The 24,478-nt window shown below is 38.4% G+C and overlaps 1 protein-coding gene across 1 annotated transcript in view; it reads right to left on the bottom strand.

The window, feature by feature from the left end:
• The window catches only part of LOC134662357 (homeobox protein CDX-1), a 30,145-nt gene that overhangs the window by 4,990 nt on the left and 677 nt on the right, over positions 1-24,478 (bottom strand). The gene's annotated exons all lie outside the window — the stretch shown is intronic.

Raw genomic sequence — 24,478 nt, 5'->3', positions numbered from 1 at the left:
TGACATGACCCCCGCGTTTAATTAAAGTCTATTTTTTTATTCGGTAGACTGAAATGACAGTTAATAGTATGAAATGACATTTCATGTTCATACTATTAACTGTCATTTCAGTCTACCGAATAAAAAAATAGACTTTATATATATGTAGGTAAGTGTAAAGTTTAGCTAATACCGAGTTCTTGATTAGTCAAACAAACAAAATACGAAAGTAAATTAGTATTTTTATTTATACGTCTGACACTGACATTGACAAGCAACTAACGAACGCTGCTGCGACTGCACGACGCAACAGCAGCAGTCACCGCCGCTATCGCCGCTGCAGTAATGTCGCACCAGTAACGTCGCAGCGGTAGTGCAGCTGCAGTTGGAAATGGACTGTCACCTTATACCGCTGTATAAATTCTATAATCACAGCGGTTTATTTTGTTTGTTACGATCCTCGATCCAGAACGTACCTAAGAGGGGGCGTCAAGCCAAGAAATTAGAAGGAAGAGATGGCCGTTGTATCTGTAAAGGTTATTTGGTTTTAGCAAAAACTTATTATTTCGTTTAGTTTGTAATCATTTAGTTTGCTAATAATGTGAATCACTATAAGTACTTATCACTAAAACGTTTCCCTTTAGTGATAGCAATTGAAAATGAAATAAAGATAAAGTCAATGACTATGTACCTAATTAATCATATTAGATATTTTTATTTTATTTTGTTTTAAACAGAGGGATTGCATATTTAACTTTATTTAAAGAGAAAGATTGATCAACCTTAGTCGCACAATATATTTGTTTTAAATAAAAGTTCGATAACTCTTCAGTCGAATGGAATGAAATTTGCATATAAAATCAAAGATAACCTAAACTAGTGGCTCTGTGAGCTGTAGACCTCGCGAGCATAGTTTATTGGGACCGTGCACGATGACAGGGCCACACAGCTGTTTGATCAATCAACAATACAAAGATTTTAATTTATTAAAAAAAATACGAAGTTTAAGTAAAAAAAAAAGTTATGTCTTACTGGGGATCGAACCCAGACTTTCTGTGTGCAAACAAAAAAAGCGATTGTTTACAAAATGCGCCATTATAGTTCTTAGCTAAGCTGACGAAATTCGGCTACTCATTCTCGAGTACAAACTAAATATCTAAATACCGCCTAAACCAGCAATACAATTTTTCTGCATTTTTTGCCATTTACTATGTAAATATGTCTCAAAAAGAAAATACTCTTATGATATCGATACGACTATTTGTTTAAGCGCGAGGTATCACAATTCCTCCATTTTTGAAAATTTCCAAAAACGGGATCCACAATTTTTTTTTATTTACTCATAGAATCTGGTCACAAAATTTCACAAGAATCGGTTGAGAATTGTGACCTGTAGAGGAGAACATCCGGACATACAAAAGCAAAATGCCCGAGTCAAAACGTAGACCTTCGCTACGCTTCGGTCAATAAAGCCTTTTCCGTTAGCCTCCCCGGTTTAGGCCACCTTCCCCTATATTTTGATTTTTCACTATTTAGCATACCTAACCTATGTTCATTACATATAGGTAAATAAACATTCGGCCATCAATGAAGCCTGACATTACTAGTGCATTACTACGTAATTTACGTGAGCTAAAATGTAACCATCATAAGCGTGTCTGCACTTTTATCAAGCAGGGTTTTTATTAAAATCATAGATGTTTGCGGCGGGCAAACACCGCGGGCGGGCGCGGCCAGGGCGGTGTTTAGTCAGACTATCGCGCACAAATATCACATCAGATAAACTGGGAACGGGATGGGAGAGCTCCGCATTCTGGCCAATGGCGTGTTCTATAATCATGATTCATGAAGGTATCAAAAAAACGGGTTGCACTCCGGGAGTGCAGACAGAAGTGAAAACTCAATGACTAGTCCAAAATGTCTGCAGCACTATGTATAATTGACCCATCTTCCTTTCTATTGAAAAACTTTAGTTCCGAAATTGCTGGTCAGTGAGCTTGTTTAAAATTCGAAATTCAAATTTGTAGCGTTAATTGTTTAAAATTCGAATAGAAATTGTAATGGCTCCTCTACACGATGGGCCAACGCCAAGGGACGCATTTATGCGTTAGAGGGAGCAAGTGATATTGCTATCTCATTCTACCATATGGCTGCGTCCCTTGGAGTGGCCGGCGTTGGCCCATCGTGTAGAGGAGCCATAAAGTTACCTTGCAGACCTCGCATCTAAATATTTGGTCATGCATGATATTTTGAGTTTTATTCACCAGCACTAGAGTTCACTTTTATTAGCGATTTCATCAAGATGTAGCTTTATTGAATTATATTTGAGTGATATAAAGTTAGGATGTAACTGTGAGATCCTCGTATTTCAGCCCGTACAAGATTAGAACCTTTTTCATGTAATGTCATTGAGTTTTTCTTTATTGATTTAAATGCCATCTAAATGAGTGGCCATTTAAACCTTACGGTCACATGATCGCCTTACGCTGTCTCGAGTTTATCATTTTTTCCCCACCTCAAAAAGTGCCCAGCGCCGCTAAAGAAGTTTAATACCCCAAAGGCCACTCACGTCACCGATTACAGGCGATATGCGTTGAGGTATTTTTGAAGTGAAAACTTCTTTAGCGGCGCTGTCACGCGCTGTGCACCTTTTGAGGTGGGAAAAAAATGTTAAACTCGCGACAGGTCACGTAGACTAGAGTAGAGTAGAGTAGAGAGTAGAGAGCGTTTATTCGTGACCAAAAAAATAAATAAAAGAAAACAACAGGTAACATAACGTGACCGACAGATTCGACTGATTGTAAATTCGTAAGAGGACACGTGACCTGATTGAAAAACTGTTACAATGTCATTGAGTTTTCACTTCTGCCGGCACTCCCGGAGTGCAACCCGTAGTTAGCTACTTAACCGGATTTTTATTACTTACATGTTACATTTCTAAATAAATTAATGTGCTATATACTTTCAAAAATGTCTACAAACATATTATATACGACAGCTGCTCCATTATAAGGCCTGTACCGAAAAAAAACGTCAATTTGAAACGGCTGTAATTTTATTTCTAAGTAAGACGACAACGGCTTTCTTATTATTATAAAAAAAGTCTTATTATTATATAAAATAAAAATAAGTACATAATTTCAGCCTATATACGTCCCACTGCTGGGCACAGGCCTCCTCTAGCATGTGGACTATTATTAATATTATTATATACGTATTCCAATATAAATAATTCTGGTTTTATGCCATGCGACGTTGCACCGATGAATAAAAGAGATCACTGAAATCTGATCTTTTCCAAATGGCAAGATGCAACATCCTCTATGCTTGCTTTCGAAACACTTAAAATAACGTCGAAGTTTCGTGCATTTCATAGTACTTAATTAACTAATTTAGAACGGTAGGTCCAAGTAGGCCCATCAGAAATACTACGCCCGCATCGCCCGTGATATAAGGTCTCTGCCCACTACACCGTATCATACCATGACCCTATGAACGTGTCAGGCAAAAAATATATCTTTGTATTAAAAAGTATGAGACTATGCCCCATTGCTTATAATGGTTTTTAAATTGTGTATTGCTTGACATTTGTATAATTATAATCAATTGTTATTTTCCTACTTGACGATCATAATATAAATTCGTATAGATTAGTGTAAAATAATTTCATATTATGAAATAAATAAATCTAAATCTAAATCACTAGCCCGTTCCGTCACCGACCATACCCGTAGCGTGTCATGCACGGACCGTCAAAAATTGTCGGCGAGGATATTTTGCCGGTGCGAAACGCTCCGCGCATGGCACGCAACGTTGCCAGAACGGTGCGTGCAGACGCCGAAACGGTGGTCATACGGGTTATAACCGCCTATGGTGACCGTTCTAAGCCGCGCGTTGTAATAAACGCGTTGCCGTATCTGTTGCTCGCTCTTGCCAGTATGATAACCATTCGCTGGCTCTTTCTGACGAGTCTGGCTCTCGCGAATAAAACGCGGGTACTAAGGGGATGAAACACGGATGCTACGGGGATTATAGGCGGATGCTAAAAATTGGGGTTCATACGCGGCTAAAGTGAAACAAATTATGAACAAATATACTATAAGTACATATAGCTTCGTATAAAAGTTATAATAGTTAAAGTAACCAAAATTTTGCGTTATTGATTTCTAGGCCAAGTCGAAAATCGTACAATTTCCTTCGTACAAAAAGTCGCATTTTGTAATAGACGAATAGCAAATAGCAAAGTAAGACCAGCATAGGTCCCTGGTAGTAGCTCAGTAGTACTTATCACAGGGTGACAATAAAATTATGGTCCATAGCCGCCTTCAAATTGATTGTCACTGTAATGGCTCCTCTACACGATGGGCCAACGCCGGCCACTCCAAGGGACGCAGCTAGGGTTGCCAGATGGTCGGGATTCGGCGGGATTCTCCCGATTTTTAGCACGTGTTCCCGATTCCCGACAAAGTGAAAATTGTCCCGAAAAACAGCATCACGTTATAAAACAAGAGTTCGGAACTTGAAATTTCAAGTTCCGAACTGTCGTCGAGCGACCTGCATCGAACCCGTCAGCGCGCGCGCGGGGCGCGCGTGGCGAGATTGGGCAGAGCAGCTGACGTAGTGCCAATAATGTAAAATATCGTTGTTTTTAATACAATTAATTTAATTTGAATGGGTTTTTTCCCGACTTAGGCCCAAAATCCCGAAATTTTGATATTTTTTCCCGATAATAGCGCCTTTCGATCTGGCAACCCTAGACGCAGCCATGCAGTAGAATGAGATAGCAATATCACTTGCTCCCTCTAACGCATAAATGCGTCCCTTGGAGTGGCCGGCGTTGGCCCTTCGTGTAGAGGAGCCATAAAGTGGCACACAAATCAAATTCCTTGACTATAGCTGGTCAACCAAATCTTGTCAGTAAAAAAAGGCGCGAAATTCAAATTTTCTATGGGACGATATCCCTTCGCGCCTACATTTTTCAAATTTGCCGCCTTTTTCTACTGTCAAGATCTGGTTGACCAAGTATATCTACTCGATTGTTTCTATGTCAATCATACACATAACCAGCGGGCTCAGCACGGTTCCATTTTTATCCACTATCACTATGCCCGTCACTTTCGCACTTACATACTTGTTAGAACGTGACAGGCATGGTGATAAATGATAAAAATGCTACCGTGCTACTAGGGCAGGCATCGGAGTTTTTATCGCATGGTAAGACTAATAGCAAGCTATGGAGTCGACATTTGCCATAAATGTAAACTCTTATTCATACTCATACTCATGATTAATTTTATTTAATATGTAGTAACTATTTAGTAATCTGTTCTCGATTACTAAATAGTTACTACGTATATGAGTTTAATGATGATATGACACAGATATGTTTTAAAATAAATGTATGTTTTAATTGGGTGAGTTGTACTTCACAACTCAAGCACACTAGCAGATTTTTCATAGTCATATTGTAAATCGTTGTATGGCTCTATCCATGCCAAAATTGCAGCTATTTCTGGGTTAGGCATAATAATTAATTATGGAATATTCCACAACGTATTTACCACTTACAGATATAAATAACTACTACGTTTGCAATCACCAGTGATTGACACATGACAAATACTAATCAATTTTATCAGCGGTCAGTACCTACATGACATTAGGTCTTTCGCAGCGATGTAGTTTGTATAAGTAGTTGTATGTTAAAATAATTGAAGTTATGAATTCATAATGTAATAGAAAAATATTTGTATATATAATTCGACTAAGATAATATACACGACCGACCGCTCTAAAGGCATTTTAAGATAAATGAAATATGTAAATGAGTATGAGTATGAATAAGAGTTTACATTTATGGCAAATGTCGACTCCATAGCTTGCTATTAGTCTTACCATGCGATAAAAACTCCGATGCCTGCACATAACGAGACCACTCCTGATACGAGTATGATCAAGTATCAATCCAACGTATCAACACGATCTGAAATCTCATCTCTGAATGATTTAATGTCAAAACACAACGTATTTTATCAGTTTTGATGTGCTAAATAATATCGGAATAGTCGACTTGCAAGTGTTTTAAAGTACGATACTATACGAGCTATCGGCCGCGCCCTCTTCCATCAAAAACGCATTACAAGCCTTTACAAGAAGGTTAGTAACACAGATACGGGCCGCTTGAGTCAACATGATCAAACGCGCCGCTATCGCTACGATTATCGCGCACTCGGTCATTAATCGCGCTGAATTTCGGCGACCGACAAAGCGATAAACTGACGATTATTTGATTGTTTTCTTTACAACTATGTACGACAAGCAATTTTATGTTCAATATGTGTTACACGGATAATCGTTATTACTATTGCTCGATGATCTTAGATCTAAAGCACTTCGTTAATTATTAGTTTTCAATCGGGACACATCAGGTGTTTCGCACGTTTTGTAGAATACAGACATGAAATCGTTATCAAGAGTTATCGCTTTACGTTATTGATAATTTATTGGGTATTCGGCGATTCGGGGAAATACGGAAATGTACCTAAAACAATTAGGTACCAAGGTACCTACATATTTTGTGGACATTGACCTGTATAATTGTGTTTCCAGGTACCTAAACATACAGCCCCAAAGATATCGATACGATACGACTAACTTAGCATAATAAATGTGGTAGGTACGTACACATACAGTATGAGACTTTGGTCTTTACAGATATATACAGACAGAATAAATTGATCATATTTAATATCTCATAAGTATCAGTATGGCCTCATGTATCTTATGTATAATACATATACCTAATAATATAGCTACATGAATCATACCTATCATCAATATTGGCAACAAGGAAGGTGAAGTCAACTACGGTGCGAGTTACAGTTACAGTTCGATAAAAGTAGATACCTACATGTATCGAGAAACAGTTAACGTAGTAAAAAGTAACATGCCAATTAGAACGCTAACGAGACGCACGATAACTAAATGACAACAACAATAAACAGAATAAACAGATATTCTAATGTCAGTGTATACGTTCGAACTGGCCTGTAAGGGTCCCATTGTTTTTGTTCGGTCGCGGGGGGCGGGTGGGGCGGCTGGGCGGGCGCGGGCCATAAAGGCGCGCCCTAACTTTACACGCGCTTAACGTCTACTTAGGGCCCGCTCGGCTCGCTGGCGCCGTACCCTGACGCAAATTACGCTGTTACACACGTCATCAGCTACCATAGAACACACGACATAAACATACCCTAATAAGTACCTGCTGACTGTACTCCTTGTAAATACAGTCAGCATCAATATTAGCGGATGAACCAACCAACGCGCCAAAAGTATCTGCCACCCTAGGATACTTTTGCAAATAGGGGGATCTCTACTGTTCGCGTTCAAAAGTTCGGTAGGTATCTGTCACAGTCTAAAATGTTCTACCACTTTTTGTTTAACTATTAAAGAATCGCCGATACTTTTGATGCGTACCTATTCTGCTTTTGATGCTGACTGTATGTGTAATTCAAATTTCAAATTCAAATTCAAAATTCAAATTCAAAATATACTTTATTCATGTAGGCCTAGCCTAGCAAGCACTTATGAATAGTAATTAGATTTACATAAGTACATTACTAGCAAAAAGCAGAGCTTTGTAAGGGCTCGCGGAGTTTTTCTACCTAAACGTACCGAACCGCGACTTTGATCCAATCCGAGGCTTGTTTCATGTTCGATCGAGCGGGTACGTAAGAGCGAGAAAGAAATATACTAACCGGACCCCGGTTGCTGTCCGGTACGCTTGTCTGTCACAGCTTTTACTTTCTCCATTAAAAACGTGTCCAGACGACCAAATCAAATTGCCAATATCATCCACACGTAATATACAATTTCATAAGCGCTAATTACATCCTACACGGTCGCCCAGTGCTTTTTGTAAGGAAGCTAACTGGCTTTCCTACATAACGTTGGGTCAGCGAGCCAATGTCCTTGAATTTAATTTTTGCGTCCACACCACACAATTGAGCGATAAACTATCCCGTCTGGATACCTACTGGCGATAATCACGCTGCTCCGCACTTATGTGCGCACACATCCGCACTTATGTGTGTACACACACACACACACAGTTCCACTAGGTACAGCCAGGGTTAAGCATCAGCTCTATCTTGGGTACTGTTCTTCTAAGTGCTCATCAAGACGTCTCAGATGACCAAAACAGCGTGTGCCTACGTTGCACCAAACCTGAGTTCCACTAGGTACAACCAGGGTTCAGCATCAGCTCTATATTGGGTACTAATCTCCTAAGTGCTCATCAAGACGAGTCGGATGACCAAAACAGCGTGTGCCTACGTTGCACCAAACCTGAGTTCCAATAAGCACAGCCAGGGTTCAGCATCAGCTATCTTGGGTACTGCTCTCCCAAGTGCTCATCATGACGAGTTGGATGTCCACAACAGCGTGTGTCTATGTTGCATCAAACCTGAGTTCCACTAGGTACAGCCAAGGTTCAGCATCAGCTCTATCTTGGGTACTACTTTCCTAAGTACTCATCAAGACGAGTTGCATGACCAAAACAGCGTGTGCTGTGGTATAAAACCCGAGCTCCACTAGGTACTGTCAGGGTTCAGCATCAGCTATCTTGGGTACTTAACTGGTCTACCCAGTGATCACATGACGAGTCGGATGTCCAAAACAGCATGTGTCTATATATGTTGCAGTTACATACAAGTTGCAGTCGTGTATCGGCCCTAAGTCACTGAAGTTTGTATGATCTAAACTTTATTTATAATTTTAGCAGTTCCAAGCAATAGTAACAGGACAAAGGTACTTGAGCTCGTTTAAGCTAACTCTGCACCGTGTTTGATAGCATAGACTTAGAGTGTAGAAGTATTATTATTATTTTTAACGTCATAATTTCATAGAACTTAAAAAAAATCGCATCTTTGTGATCTTGCTTACGTAAGAACTATGAAAACTCCCACCCTCCCCCAAGTAAGAAAAAAGAATGAAAAAAAAAAGCAACGGGTAGCACTCCGGGAGTGCCGGCAGAAGTGAAAACTACAAATATTACCTACATCTACACCCTTTTCTATGCTGACACCGGATGTCATATTGACTTTTGAGTTTTAATTTCCTATATTTATTAAACACAATGAAGGATGCTATACAAATATATGCCTTCCTTTGCCTTTAATATTCCTTGAGAACCGATAACTCCAGAAATATCTACATACATTTTGTACCTACATATGTATTATGAGTCACATTTCACCCAAGCGAAGCCGGGTTTTCATCTAGTATATTTATAAAGTACTCACTCATTTTCTTTCGCTATTTCTTCGTCACTTTTTTCATTAATAGATGCACTTTGTTCAATTTCCATATTTTAAACACTTTACCTATATACGTCGCAGTCAGATCGTATAATCCGCCGATTTACATTACGGCTAGCCGTTTTCAAAAACAGGGGCCTTTTGAAATGCGGCGGTTCGACGATTAGCCGGATTGTCATTACGATATGTTCTTCAATAAGGCGGCCTACGTTTAGCCGCATCGTATCAACTATTTAGATTGTAGAGTGACTAGTTCTTTCGGTCGCCTACGTAACCGGAGTTTGACAATGTTTGCAATTTAATTTATTTTTACCATGGTTCCACCGCACTACATGTATTTCTTTTCCAAAACATTTCCTTCACAACTTAAATAGACGGAGCCCCGCAAGCGGGGCTCCTATTTCTGGGCGGTTTACCCTTCGGGCATCTGAAGCTACCTAACGAACCTAACCTACCTAACCTACCTACGCTTTTTTCCCCAAAGTGTAATGTTTTCACGGACGTCTCACTAAATCAATAGATAGGTAGGTTAGGTTCGTTAGGTAGCTTCAGATGCCCGAAGGGCAAACCGCTCAGAAATAGGAGCCCCGCGAATTGCGAAGGAAATGTTTTTTGAAAAGAAACAGTCCGACGAACTTCAGATTTGATGGACACCCCAGCGTTTGTCATAGTTTGTTGTTGTTATGTCAGGCAGCGCCACGATTGTTAAAGATGGGAACTAAAAACTGTCAAAGCGGCGGCTAATAACTTGCTGTATTACATTACGGCTAGCCGTGTTGAAGAACGTATGGCGCCGAATACATTCCGGAGGATTCTCATTCAGCCGCATTCAATCTAATCGTTAAACCGCCGCATTTCAAAACGCCCCTGTTTTTGAAAACGGCTAGCCGTAATGTAATACGGCGGATTATACGATCCGACTGCGACATACTTATACACGAATTTTACGAGTACACAGACGGTCGAGCCATCAGCAGTCACCATCCATGGATGTGCGTAGCACGCTGTAACACAGACACACACGCACATTCGCGCAAGCGCCCTGCGCCGCCTAAACGAAACAGCAGGCTCAGGCATACATTTTCGCCGCGCGGTAGAAAGAGAGGGTTACGTCTTACGCTCTCGCGAGTAAAAATTTTTCCCCATCACAAAAAGTGCACAGCGCCGCTAAAGAAGTTTTCACTTCAATAAGATATGTTCGACCCCCCTTCACCTCAAAATCGTCTTACGTAATAAATGAATGGCGCCAAAACTGTTTCTCGAACTGAAAATACCCGATTTAAGTTTGCTAACACAACATGACTGAGTCATTTTTACCATGGTCCCACCGCACTACATGTGTTTCTTTTCCAAAACATTTCCTTCACAACTTAAGAGTTCATCAGCGTCACAAAACATACGAGTGAATTGACCTCCGCAGTGAATATACAGCAAGGTTGATTATTCTAGTAGGTATTCACAGAAACTTAATTGCTAAATTGGGAATCAAACCAAGCGAAGCGAGGTGGGTCTGAATCCAAAATGTTAACCCACTTTTGTATTCATCGTTGTTAATGGCGTAAGCGCCATCAACATTATTGAAATTGAAAACACCACATAAGTATCGTTGTCTGAGTACCCACAACACAAATCTTCTTGAGCTTTTCTAGGGCTTAGTCAATTTGTATAAGAATGTCCAATATTTATTTATTTACTACAAACGCCATCTGTTAGAGAAATAAATAGTTAACATTAGCACGAATGCCAATTCATAATTTTGCCAACAGATGGCGCTAGTAGTAATACAAAGTGTTATTACATTATTTTATTTTTTTAGGTTTATAAAATGATATTTTTATGTTTGATAACACATCTAGACATGAATTTAACTTACTATGTTAAATCTCAAACCTAACAGTGCAGTAGTTTTTCCGTAAAGTGTACCACAAAAATGCATAGTTTGTCGAATAGTGATAGGGCTCGCTTCGCTCGCCCTAATTATCTTAATCTAATTATCAGAGCAATTTATTGATGTTAATATTATTCCATAATAACATTGGATTATTATACAGATCAAATTTAACACTAAGAATTTCACAAAAAAATCGTCAAACATACTTAAAAAAATTGTATAAAAAATACTAGTCTAGAATTTCTAGAATAAAATTACTGGTAATAGTTTTGTAACATGTTAGTCTTCACGCCAATTAGCCTGACCTCACATAATCGCTCAGAAAGGAGAAAACAGACAAACAAATAGATAAAATAGAGTCAACCCCAAACCAGAGGGTCTACCGCGAAAAACGAAAATCAAAATTTCGTTATCTGCCTTCCTGTCGCTCGAATTAACTTAATACTCCTAACCATTCTCCTAACTTGAATTGGCATAACGAAAGTTACGCATAAATTTTACATCGCATAACCTTATTCCGCACAACGGAGTACGCATAATGTTAATGCGCAATATGCGCATAACGTTTATTGTCCTAACGATGACTTGGGATAAATGTAATAAGCATAACATTACTTAGCATAGTTACTTAATGGTATAAATTATGTGACGTTCCACAGCAAAAGGTACCTTATGGCACTTGGCGCTTACGTCGCATAGCGCCGCAATAATAATAGCGCGCGGCGGCGGAGCGGCGTTAATAATAGCGTAAGCGCCAACGGCCATAAGGTACCTTTATTACCCGTGGGAGGTCACATATATTTAATAAAAATTATAATAGTACATTACTGCAGACGCCGGGAAAGAAGGGCTTGCCGGGTGAGTAGGTATAGCCGGCCGACCGTAGGGAGGCCGGATAGTGATACGAAGCCGGCAAGACCTTTTCACGGCTAGGCATGTATAGTGCTTTTCTCAAACATGCAATGAAATAAAAAAATACACCACTCAAAAAAAAAAAAACAAATTTATAATCTTTATAATAAAAATCTAACTTCACAACAAAAGTTTTTTAATTTTCCTTCCAATCCCGCCATAATTGTTTTTTTTTTACGGAAGTCGTCCGTATTTTGCGTGTGTTCGAATAGACCTTATTAGGGTCATTATACACAATCTGATAATAAGAATCTCAATTTCTATAAATAAAATAAATGCAGAGGATTTTAAATATTGTCTATGGTCTCTGATGAATTACGTATAGACAAAATTTTAAATTTATTCATCAACACATTGAATCATACAGATTCGTATTCTTAATATCAGTACGTTCGTGTATAACAGGCGTTAACACGGATATTTTGGTCCGATAACCATTCATTCACTAAAAATATAAAAAAAAAATATAATTCGGCTGTTTAGCCTGTTTATGGACACAGACTCCATGTTTACATTAGAATTTAAAAAAAAATTACTTCCCGGCCTAGGCCTTCAATTTCGTATGAAATTCCTTTACAGTTCTCTGGAGTTGCTCCGCCCTAAACGTGATACTTCGAAGCCTGATATAACGCCCGGAGCGACGACATTTCAGTGCATGTTTGAGAAAAACAATTATAATTCAAGAGATGAAGTACACATCAATGGAAATTCAAAAACTGCTTAATGGATGTCCACCAGCACAAAGAAAAACGCAAATATGTCGACTTACAGCAATAAGATTCTTACATCCCTAAAAAACGATATTTGGAAGCCATTGCAACCAATTTAAATTTAGTTTAGGCAGACAGACTTTTTCTCATCCTACCAATTTATAGGTAAATTAAAATAGTAGCCTATAGGTACTGAAAATGTAATTTTTTCTAATAAAATACATGATGATTATCTATATATATAAATGCAAGTATCCTGACTGACTGACTGACTGACTGACTGATTCATCAACGCAGAGCCGAAACTACAAAAGCTAGAAAGTTGAAATTTGGACACGAGGTTGCATTTGTAAAGTGTACAAGAGATAAGAAGCGATTTTGAAAAATTCAACCCCTAAGGGGGTTAAAAAGGGGATGAAAGGTTGTATGGGGTTCAAGTTTTAGTTTAAGCTAGGAATTTGAAACTTTGTCAAAATGTATTATATTAAAAAACAAGAAAACTAATTTCAGCGTTTTCGAAAATTCATCCCCTAAGGTGGTGAAAAAGGGGTTGAAAGTTTGTATGGAGATCAAATATTTTTGTGAGTGTGGGACTTGAAACTTTGTATATGGGTATATTATTATAAGACAGGAAAAGTAATTTCAGCGTTTTTAAAAATTCATCCCCTAACAGGGTTAAAAAGGGGTTGAAAGTTTGAATCCATTACAAATGCGTTGAAACTTCTTAGAAAGGCATAATAGCCGATTACAAAACAAAGTAATTGCGACGTTTTAGGAAATTCAACCCCTAAGGGGGTAAAAAAGGGGATGAAACTTTGTCTTGGGGTGCAAATTTTATTTTAAGCTAGGACCTTGAAACTTTGCGAAAAGGTATTAAATTAAAAAACAAGAAAACTAATTTCAGCGTTTTTAAAAATTCATCCCCCGAGGTGGTGAAAAAGGGGTTGAAAGTTTGTACGGAGATCAAATATTATTGAGGGTGCGGGACTTGAGTCTTTGTATAAAGCCATATTATTAGAACTCAAGAAAAGTAATTTCAGCGTTTTTAAAAATTAATCCCTTAAAAGGGTTAAAAAGGGGATGAAAGGTTGTATGGGGTTCAAGATATATTTTAAGCTAGGAATTTGAAACTTTGTGAAAATATATTATATAAAAAAATAAGAAAACTAATTTCAGCGTTTTCGAAAATTCATCCCCCAAGGTGGTGAAAAAGGGGTTGAATGTTTGTATGGAGATCAAATATTTTTGTGAGTGTGGGACTTGAATCTTTGTATAAAGTCGTATTATTAGAACTCAAGAAAAATAATTTCAGCGTTTTTAAAATTTCACCCACCAAGGTGGTGAAAAAGGGGTTGAAAGTTTGTATGGAGATCAAATATTTTTGAACGTGCGGGACTTGAATCTTTGTATAAAGCCGTATTATTAGAACTCAAGAAAAATAATTTCAGCGTTTTTAAAAATTCATCCCCTAAGGTGGTTAAAAAGGGGTTGAAAGTTTGTATGGAGATCAAATATTTTTAAAAGTGCGGGACTTGAATCTTTGTATAAAGCCATATTATTAGAACTCAAGAAAAATAATTTCAGCGTTTTTTAAAATTCATCCCTCAAGGTGGTGAAAAAGGGGTTGAAAGTTTGTATGGAGATCAAATGTTTTTAAGAGTGCGGGACTTGAATCTCTGTATAAAGTCTTATTATTAGAATTCAAGAAAAATAATTACAGCATTTTTAAAAATTCATCCCCCAAGGTGGTGCAAAAGGGGTTGAAAGTTTGTATGCAGATCAAATATTTTTGAGAGTGCGGGACTTGAATCTTTGTATAAAGCCATATTATTAGAACTTAAGAAAAGTAATTTCAGCGTTTTTTTTCAATTCGTCCCTTTAAGGGTTAAAGTTAAAAAGGGGTTGAAAGATTGTTTAAATTTTATTTTAAGCTAGGAACTTCAAGCTTCGTAAATAGGTAGTTACGTAGTAGGTTTTATTAAATAGTGGACTTGAAAATCTTCTGGGGGTTGAGAGGGATTACTTATTATCGAGAACAATTTTATTCAGTTTGGGGCTTTAAACTTCGTAGCCAGGTTGTGAAAGACAAATCTAATAATTAAGTTGTATAATACTTAACAAATGATTAACCGTCCCTACTGCTATCTTTTGCTGCATAATGTTCTAAGCTAATGTAGAATATATAACCACCAATATACAAATCCACGCGTACGAAGTCGCGGGCAACAGCTAGTTTTAAATATAGGTTCTATTTACTAGTTATAGGTACCTACCGAAAATGTAAATTATTCAAATAATAAATGTTGATTATTTTGATTGTATATATCGTTGTCTGAGTACCCACAACACAATATAATATTGTTTTATTTATTTTATTTAGAAAAAAATACCTAACATCGAATGCTAACTTTACAAGTACATATATGCTAATTCATTTTATGACAATTAAAGTTATAGTTAATAATGTTATGCATATTTCAATTATGCAGATTCATTAGTATGTGCAATAAGCGTTAGGCTTTTTTATTATTATGCCTGTTCTACGTTATGCACAATTGTGACGTTCCACGGCCAAAGGTACCTTATGGCACTTGGCGCTTACGTCGCATAGCGCCGCAATAATAATAGCGCGCGGCGGCGGAGCGGCGTTAATAATAGCGTAAGCGCCAACGGCCATAAGGTACCTTTACCCGTGGGACGTCACAATTATGTTATGCCAAATCACTTATGCGAATTCATATTATAACAAATAATGTTAGTCGTATTAAGGGGCACCCTGGTAGATAGATAGAGACAGAGAGGCGAATAAAGAATTTTCCTTTTTTCGCGGTAAGCCCTCAGACCCAAACGATGGGAAACAGCGCAGGCAGATGATGAATCTAAATTGAATCTATTGATCTGTTGCCCGAAATGTTTTCATTTAAATACAGAGGCAAAAGAGTCCACAGCGTTAGAAATAACGAACTTACATCAATCATCATCATGCACAGCTAAATTACAAATGACAACCCACAAAACAAGACGTTCAACGATTAGTTCCGAACTAAACAATAATACACAATAATCCGCCTACTGTTCGCTTATTTTTTGCAGACGCCCCATGGAGGCGTAACCGCAGCGGCGACAGTAAGTAAAAGCTTTCAACACTCTCCAGCCATTTTTCTTAAGCCCCATTCATCTTTAGAATCGATGACAGGCGTAATGCGATGATCGAGCGACTAGAGCGTGAAATGGGACGGTAAACAGTCACCCCCGCCGCGACTGAATGTCGACAAATGGAGATTTATTTCCAAAAAGCCGCCCGGGTTGTGCAAACATGCGAAGATAACTGGATCTCGCGGGGCAGGTTAGGTAAGAATGTAACAATAACAATGTGGATACGGCGAACAAATATCTTAGGTAAATTAGACAGGTAAATACTACATTGTGTTGAAATCGCTAGATCATCTATGCTTTACTTAGTAACTGTGTATATGCGGTTTTATCTAATTAATAATTGCTTTTCGCGTAATTGGCACAGCTAGATTTACCTATTACACAATGTTAACAAGAAAATTTTGCTTAGAAAATAACAAGTTAATATTTAACCAAGCACCAAGCCGATTTACAGTCAATTTGACGATGACTTCAGTTTGCTTGAGTAAGGGCTCATTTAGACGGTGCCGGTGCGAGAACTCGCATGCGAGTTTCATTACATTGCGTCGTTTGATCGGTCGGCTGAATTGTTGTAACCTCAGTGGTCCGCAATGTAACTAAAATCGCATACGAGTTCGCGCGCCGTCTAACTAAATCAGCGATAATGATCGATGTGCGAGACCAGAAGTAGGTATGGTATAAGTATGGCACTAGAATTGAAGTCACACACACTAAAACAAAATCATGTCTTCAGGGAGTTTACGTATTTATTATATGTAGTAGGTAGGTACCTATTCTTTTTTCGTACGATAACAAGTTGAACCGCCAATTTTACTGCAAGATCAGACCAAAAAGTTTGTTGAAAGTTTCTTTTTAGCTTAATGTCGTGATCTTAAGTCCCATTCACTCATTCATTCAATACTGTCTTTGCGATTAGTACCTACTCTGTGTAGCTAAGCTGTTTAGTTATAAATTAAATGACACACGCACACGTTTTGCTTTTTATCAATAAAGTTTTTTTTTTCGTACTCTTTGAACACTTCTTACAGTTTCTATAAAACCAGGGATCGGATACCGGTATTTTTTGTATGGGAACGGAAACGGTATTTTTTCGTTCTTTGCTAATTACTTCATTTCTAATTGAGCAATCTAATAATACGAAGTCGTAACCTAAAAACACAACTGAGTCCTACATTTCTAGTATAAAATAATTCGAAAAATATGCTTATTTCTAAGTTTTTGCAAAAAACCGGTTCCGATCCCTGTATAAAACTGTAAAAACTTACAAAAGCCACCGTTTACTTTTGACCGCAATACAACCTATTTGCAATACCGCAAGTCGAAGTTAAATTAAGTTTGTCGCATCGCTGCACCAACTTGAAACAAAGTGCAATTACGAGTACGCGGGGCCGGCGCGGCGTCGGTTGGCAAAGATTTAACTTGTCCGTCTCCCCGGGGCGCCGTTGGGCGTGATTGTCGCGGCGCTCCCCGCTTGCCCGGGATTAATTGCACATTCGCTCCATCTCCCAGGGCACGCGTTAACATGGAGCCGTTCCAGTAAACGCAAAATAACATCTAATGTTATACTCAGTGATAATTGCGGCGGCTTGACAAAATGGCCCGGGCGGGGAAAACAAATTTGTTTGCTGTGACAGTTTAATTGTTGATTTATTTGGTGGAAGGTTTAGTAAAAGTTCTGTATTTATAAGCCCACGGACGATAACACCATTTTGAGTTTAGTAAAATCTACCGACTAGCAGATAGGTACCTACCTAATTCCTAAAGAGTAGGTATAAATTAAATATGTACTTTATATAAATTCTGCAAACGAGCTCCTTACGAGTAACACATTATCGCACCGGACCGCGACCTTGGTGCGGTGCGGCGTACGTATCGATAGTGTGTAAGCTTCCATCGCACATATACTTGGTCAACCAGATCTTGACAGTAGAAAAAGGCGGCAAATTTGAAAAATGTAGGCACGAAGGGATAAGGGGGGAAGGGATTTGGTTGACCAGCTATAATTATTATTATAGTCCTGGCGGTTGGCCAAAAAACGTTGCAAATGGTGTTAAAGGTATGAAAATTGGCACGATTGATCTTTAGGATAGTTGAATCAATTGACCCGAAGCACCAACAAAAAAAACGATAGGAGTTACGACGTCATCTTTTTTTTTGTATGTAAAAAAAAAATATTTTGTTCAGAATCCTGTCGTCTGTGGTATTAAATGAAAGGGCATTCTGAGCTGGTTCTAAAAATATATCACATCATTACATTTGAGTCACTTGTTTTAAATTAAAATAAAAACAATTTTCAAAACATACCAAGTTTGGGCTGCTCCAGATACGATACCGTTAAATTATTATTTGTAAAATATACCTCAAATGATACTTAATATCCTCATATCTAACAGCAAAAAAGCAATTTTAAAAATATTTACATTTAGTAACTTTTTTTAATTTTTCAATTTTACAAAATGTGATCTATGAATCTCTCAATGAAATATTTAAATAGAATGCATAAAATTACTTTATAACGGTTTTTCCAGAAAGTCGCTTATATCTCGGAATCTATAAGTCGTAGTAAAAATTATCTATGTAAGAATAACTGAAAAAAACTCACCTTTAACGCCCCCCCTTTCCCCGAGTTCTCCACCCCCCACTCATCAGAACTATTTCTTACTTAAAAATTTAAATATTTTCAAAATTGCTTTTTTGTGGTTAGATATGAGGATATTAAGTATCATTTGAGGTATATTTTACATAAAATAATTCAACGGTATCGTATCTGGAGGAGCCCAAACTTGGTATGTTTAGAAAAATATTTTTATTTTAATTTAAAACAAGTGACTCAAATGTAATGATGTGATATATTTATTTTTAGAACCAGCTCAGAATGCCCTTTCATTTAATACCACACACAACAGGATGCTGAACAAAACATTTTTTTTCCTAACAAAAAAAGATGACGTCATAACTCCTCTCGTTTTTTTTTTGGTGCTTCGGGTCAAATTGATTCAACTGTCCTAAAGATTAATCGTGCCAATTTTCATACCTTTAACACCATTTGCAGCATTTTACTGAATTTCCCGTTCTACCGCCAGTGCTATTAATAGTGGTGCGATGGGCTTGCATGTCGCACCAACTGACAAGTAATAATAATACTGGTGCGCTCCGCACCAATTTCCCTAGTGTGTACGCTGCATCGCACCATTTGACAGCTGTAATTTTCAAATTATGACAGTGGACGGCAATGTAGCCAGTTGATGAAATAACAAAAATGCGGAAGCAGTGCTTTAAAGACGCAGATTTTTAAAGATTTTCATGTAAAAGGGTGCATTATATTACCTCAGGCCGTTCATCTACCTCTAAAAAAGCGGAGCTGCATTGATTGAAATTAAATCTAAACATCATAGAAGGGAAAATAAATGGAAGGAGAAGGACGGGAAGACCAAGAAAAAGTTATATGAGCCAAGTGCAGGAGCATGTAGGGGCCGTGTCGTACGAGGACGCTAAAGGGCTGGCTTCGGATCGACCAAGGTGGAGACAAATTCATCACGCTGCACCGACAAGAGCCCAGCTCTTAAATTGAATGATGATGAAATCTAAAAGGATTCCATTGCAAAAATTCGTTGAAAAACACGGAAATATGGGACACATGGCAACACTGGCGCACGTGTGCGGCAGTCTATAAGCTAGGATCGCACCGTTTTGACGGTTCGGTGCGATAGTGTGGAAGCCCACGCCAGTACGAGCTATTCCTAGAACCGCTCCAAGGTCACGATGCGGTGCGATAGTGTGTTATGGCCTTAATAGTACTAACAGACTATCGGACCGGACCGCGACCTTGAGGGTCGCACCCATAAGTGAGAGCGAGAAAGAGATATATGTTTCTCGCTCTCACTTATGAGTGCGACGCTCCAAGGTCGCGGTCCGGTCCGGTAGTCTGTTACCAGCTTAAGATTAGTTTTGGTAGGTACGTATATAGTGTAGGTTTACTAGGTGTTACCGCCGCCAATTTATTTTTTGTTAGGTAGGTACATACGTACCTGCCTTATATATTTACCTACGTGAAGAGCAAAGTATTATCCTCGACCTCGACCGAAACCGGTTTTTTTTTTGCCGAAACCGAAACTTCGGTCGAACACTAAAAATATCCTTTCGAAAAACTAAACGATTCATTAAACAAAATAAAATTAAATAATTATTTATTTCAGATCATAACAATCCATAGAATTTGTTAACGCTTCAACCATTTTTATCTGAAAATACCCATGTTTAATTTATTTGTTAGTTAGTGTAAGGTATTTGCTTGCTAAGCAAGGGTCCATACCATAATTTGTCTTCCGCGGCTCATTTAAACAATAGTTATTTGTACAACAAGAGATCAAAGTTTGATATTTCTTCGAGTGCTTATTTTGAGTCCCGTGCAAGCGAAAGATTCTATACCTACTAATAATTTAGAATCTTGAGCGTAGTAAGGGACTCAAAAGCGCACGAGATGTAAATAACTTTGATCTCGCGTAGTTCATAAAACTTTTCACCTCAGCTGTGAGAACATATTAGAGAACCCGAAAAATTTATTCCTTCTTCATCACTTACCTATTAACTCATGTTTTTTATAAGATATACCAACAATTAAGTTTTCACATCAGCAGCTCGAACAAGGGTACTTTGCTACTTAAAAACAGTGAGCAAAATCGCATTTTGCTCACTGAGTGAGCAAAAACGCATTTTTCTCATTTTGTCTCACTCAGTGAGCAAAATGCGATTTTGCTCACTGTTTTTAAGTAGCAAAGTACCCTTGTTCGAGCAGCTGAGGTGAAAATAATATATTTGCTGGCGAAGGTGACTTTAGTATTGACTTTACAAACCCAAGACATTACTTGTTTAAAGGCAGACTAGATGCAAATTTGTGCTGGATTTTGTAACTTGTAATCACGAATTTATACAGATTCCAGACCGAAGTTACCGAAAGATATTAACTCCAAACCAAATAGGTAGGCGTTCCAAAACTGAAGTGCTTAAATTGTACAGTTAAGGTGACAGTCCATTTCCAACCGCAGCTGCACTACTGTTCATTTTACTTTGGAAATTGTCAGTAACACCGACGCGTTCAGTACCAGTAGTGCAGCTGCGGTCAGAAATGGAATGTTACCCGCTAACGCACATCGAAAAAGAAAGAGACAAGCTATATAATGTTTAACAACGACAACGAGTATGACTTCCGCCTTCCGCGGTCCGAATCCAGAGTGTTTGAACTTTCGCGAAATAATCACAAACATAGGGGGTATATTAAAATCACAGTATTTTTTGGCTGTCGTTTTCGGGTTTCTTTGACCCATGGGTAAAAGTTTCTTCACAGAGAGCAGTCACGCAGATATAAGTCTCGCTTCATCTACTGAAGCTCTCATAACGGCACGAGATCAATCTGATAACTAAGAAGACAATTTATCATTGACGCAGCTTATAAATCGCGATCCCAGGAACAGCTATGATAACATTCCAGCACAGGATGAACCACTGGCTCAGGTTTCAAAGACATTCTCTGGTTTGTAATGGAATTAATGAAAACGAAGATAAAGAACACCTACTGCATAAGCCTGATATCTTAAATAATGATTTGTTAAAGTTGACTGTTAACTAGGTGTCAGATGTCATCTAGTAAAATAATTTGATAAGAAAACAATTTTTTTATGTTAATTTTAGTTAGACATGTTAACTATGTACTTCTAATGATTATAATGGATACGTTTAGAAGGGTTTTCTGATTGTTTTGGCAATATTTTTAATTAAAAAAAGCTATGTTTGATACATTTATTACTTTGTATTGATTAGTTTGAAGGTTTTTAGTGAAATAAAAACAAATGAACCAAGATACTATGTCTTTCTTTGATATGTGTATTGTGTAATCAATCTAAACAGGTTTCTTTGTACTTTTATTGCAAACCGTTACGTTATAGGTACTAAATGAAAAATCGAGGGCCAAAGAAACGCGCCTCAAAGTGCATCTTTAGCCCAAACTTCGCGAAAAAAAAACTTAGAGGTTGCTTTATTAGATTTTACGTATGTGCATGAGTTGATCATATCCACAATTAAACACCTATGCCTATAAGAGTCATCGTGCGATTTAAATTGAAGTCTCAACTCTCAACCGAGAAGTAAAAAGTATCATGACTTTGGGACAAAGTACTCCGATGTTACGGTGCATATTCTATTTCAATTACATTCAGATATAAATTTGAATGCTCTGAGAGCGACGTCAGAGCATCACGGACAATTGTTACTCCGCGGCATCAAGGAGCATGTTAAGAGGACACCTATCGCGGCGGTAGGCGCCGGCATGCCACGGCGTCCCATGGTATGCGCCGAGGCCTCCCGTGTGCGCCGGGGTAGCGCCAGGACGACAGGGGAGAAGCGGAGAACTCGTGCACACTAGTCACTAATCCCTTTTGATAGAGTACCTACACGCGGCGCCGCGGCGGCATCCCCCGGCATGCGCCGGGACCACGAGGGAGAACTCTTGCACACTCGTCACTAATCCCTTTTGATAGAGTATACGCGGCGGTAGGCGGCGGCATGCCGCGGCATGCCCGGGCCTGCGCCTAAGTGCTCCCTGGTACGCCAAGCGGATCCCAGGCTCCCATGAAGTCCCATGAGCCATAGCAAAAAACCGGGATAACGCGAGGAGGATGTGACAATTGTAAGTTATTATATTTAATTAATTTATTAATGATATTTAATTTAATTATAAACATAAGAGAGTACCTACCTACCTTCGCAGCGCTTTGTACGTCTTTTTACTAAGAACTCTAAGAAGAGAAGACTTTTTGCAATAATTAAAAACAACTGGACCGATCATGATTGCTATAGTTTTCACTGAAAGTGCTTGCTAAGCTTTTGTTTTAAGATTTTTTTCATATTTTTTGGCATTTTTGGACCCACGGTTAAAAGTTAGAGAGGGGATGTGTTCCCCACATATTGTTTTCTTTCGGAGCGATTATTTCCGAAAATATTTACTTTATCAAAAAATTGTTATTTTAAACCCTTTTGTTTTAAAAAAAGACCTATCCAACAGTCCAACACCATAGGGTTAAATTAAAGTAGTAGTAGATAAAAGTAGTTAGTGTAGGTAGGTACACAAAGGGATAGTTCCATTAGAAAGGGACAGCATGATTCGTCCCTGAATCGCTGTCGAACTTCCGTTTTGTAGGAAGGGATGTGTAATTTCTGTACGGTTATAGTAGGTAGCTATAGTGTATCAAAGGACTGTCTCATTTCAAACATAGACAGAGAGAATTATACTATCTTTGTCTTACACTAAGTACTAGTACCCAAAAGAAAAGGATGAGTATAGTTTTATTTGTTCTTATTTACTGACAAATTGGTTTGACCAACTATAGGCACTATTATATTTATTTATTATGTGTTGTTGTTAAATTTTTGCGCAATGCCGATTAAATTGGTAGCATGATCATAATTAGGGTTTTTTATATGATCACAATTAGACTTATTTAGAGCCTAAATTTGAGGCTTTTATGACTCCTCTACACGATGGGCCAACGCCGGCCACTCCAAGGGACGCATTTATGCATTAGAGGGAGCAAGTGATATTGCTATCTCATTCTACCGCATGGCTGCGTCCCTTGGAGTGGCCGGCGTTGGCCCATCGTGTAGAGGAGCCATTACAGCTTGGTCGCCATGTTTAACCTACTCTGATAAGTATCTATAGAGTATAGATGGTAAAGCAGATCTTGTCAATAGAAAAAGGCGGCTGAAAAATGTAGGCGCGAAGGGATATCGTCCCATAGAAAATTTGGATTTGGCGCCTTTTTCTACTGACAAGATTTGCTTGACCATCTATATATTGTATTTACCTACCTATTTGTGATGGAGATACAAAACAAACGAATGACGACATACCTATCTACCCCTAGCAACCGACGTTAGATCGATATAGGTAGGTACGTACGTAGATAGGTTAGGTACAGTACAGGCAGCATCAATAGTAGTCGTTGAAACTAGGCGTCATTCTCTAACTCTAATATATAGATGTAACAAAAAGAAAAATGTAAAACAGGAAGTACCTACCTAGGTATGTAGACTATGGGCCATAGTCTATGGCAGATTCTTTAGGTGTGTTATCTTATATGTCGGCGGCCGATCGTAAGATCAGGCAGATCGTAATGTTCCTGTGTAATGTTTTGACGATAGTGACATTAAACCAATATATAGGTAGGATAGGTTCGTTAGGTTGCTTTAGATGCCCGAAGGGCAAACTGCCCAGAAATAGGAGCGGGGCTCCGTCGACTCAGGGAACGGGTCAAAGATTTTCACGTTTCACGATATGCCTAGGAATTTCACGATATGCCTGATCTTACCGACCGCCGACATATACACTATTAGGGTACCGCACAAACTTTAATTGTTCGCGGTACACTTATGGGATCACATCGGTCTTGCAAATCAGTTAATGTGTTTTTTTAAATAGGTACTAATTATACTTATACTAAATAAATGATACTTATACGTGT

The sequence above is a fragment of the Cydia amplana genome, chromosome 3 (assembly GCF_948474715.1).
Source record: "Cydia amplana chromosome 3, ilCydAmpl1.1, whole genome shotgun sequence".
NCBI lineage: Eukaryota > Metazoa > Arthropoda > Insecta > Lepidoptera > Tortricidae > Cydia > Cydia amplana.
The sequence above is the reverse complement of the archived record's forward strand: the minus strand, read 5'-3'. Positions and strand labels throughout refer to the sequence as shown.